Genomic DNA, 1299 nt, shown 5'->3' on the forward strand with positions numbered 1-1299 from the left:
GAGAACCTACCCAATGGTACTCCCACACCACAACACTTAACCGGAAATTTCATTGGCAAATCCGCATTTATCCAATTAGTCGAAAGAAGCCAATTTTGGGGGATGCCTAGTGAAGACCCTCACTCTCACATGGAGGCTTTTTGTGACTATTGTGATGCGATCTCACAAACCGGTGTAACTCAAGACCAAATTCGATGGGTCTTATTTCCTTTTTCTCTAATTGGCACCGCAAAACAATGGTTGAAAGGCCTTGATAAGGCTACTCTCGGAATTGATTCTTGGAAGAAATTGGCTCTAGCTTTCTACAAAAAGTTCTACCCACCGGAAAAGACTAACATGCTAAGAGCTCAAATCACGGGCTTTAAGCAAAGAGATGAAGAATCTTTGTATGAAGCTTGGGAGCGAATCAAGGGAATTTGTCGCTCATGTCCTCATCATGGACTTAGCGAGTGGTTCTTGGTACAACAATTTTGGAACGGTCTTTATGAAGACTCAAGAAACATTCTCAACATGGGATCAAATGGTATGTTCACCGAAGTTGACGACAATCAAACTTGGAACAAGATTGAGGAAATGGTGGTCCATAATTCACAATATAGTAGACCTCGCAAGGCTACTAGAGGAGGAAAGCATGAAGTGGACTCCATTACTCAATTGGGTGCTCAACTTAGTTCTCATATTGATACCATAAATTTGAAGTTTGAAAAAGCTATGGCTAAACTTGAAGAAGCCTCAAAATCACCAAAGCATCATGTCAATGCCATGACGGCATCTTCATCAATCCCAAGTGAGATATGTGAGAATTGTGGAACTTTGGTACATGACCAAAGTGAATGTAGGGGAACAAATGAACAAGTGAATGCTTTTCAAGCATACAAGAGTGGTACCCCTTACTCCAACTATTACAATGAAAACACCAAATTCCACCCAAATCTCTCATACAAAAGCCAAAATATTCAAAACCCTCAACCAACATACACCCCACCTACAATGAGAAACCAAAATCAAAGACCCTTTTACAACCAAAACCAAGGTTACCAAAATCAAACTCCATAGAATCAACAAAATGACCAAGGTTTTGATGTTCAAAAAGCGGTCCTCCAAATGCAAAAGAATCAACAAGAGTTTTTCACTCAAATGCAAAAGGATAGTCAAGCAAAGGAAATCACCATCAACAACATCCTAGCCCACACCAAAATGTTGGAAACCCATGTAACACCCCCATACTCCAAGTGCCTTACCAGGACCACTCAGGTATGAAGACATTACCATCTCGGTTGCCCGAGGTATGATAATCAA

General features: G+C 40.7%; 1 non-coding gene across 1 annotated transcript; it reads right to left on the reverse strand.

The window, feature by feature from the left end:
• Nucleotides 1-336: 336 nt before the first annotated feature.
• On the reverse strand, nucleotides 337-443 carry LOC141654339 (small nucleolar RNA R71). The gene has a single exon (XR_012547899.1). It is a non-coding gene; the product is annotated as a small nucleolar RNA R71 (small nucleolar RNA).
• Between the last annotated feature and the right edge of the window lie 856 nt (nucleotides 444-1299).

Source organism: Silene latifolia, chromosome 4, assembly GCF_048544455.1.
Source record: "Silene latifolia isolate original U9 population chromosome 4, ASM4854445v1, whole genome shotgun sequence".
Classification (NCBI taxonomy): Eukaryota; Viridiplantae; Streptophyta; class Magnoliopsida; order Caryophyllales; family Caryophyllaceae; genus Silene; species Silene latifolia.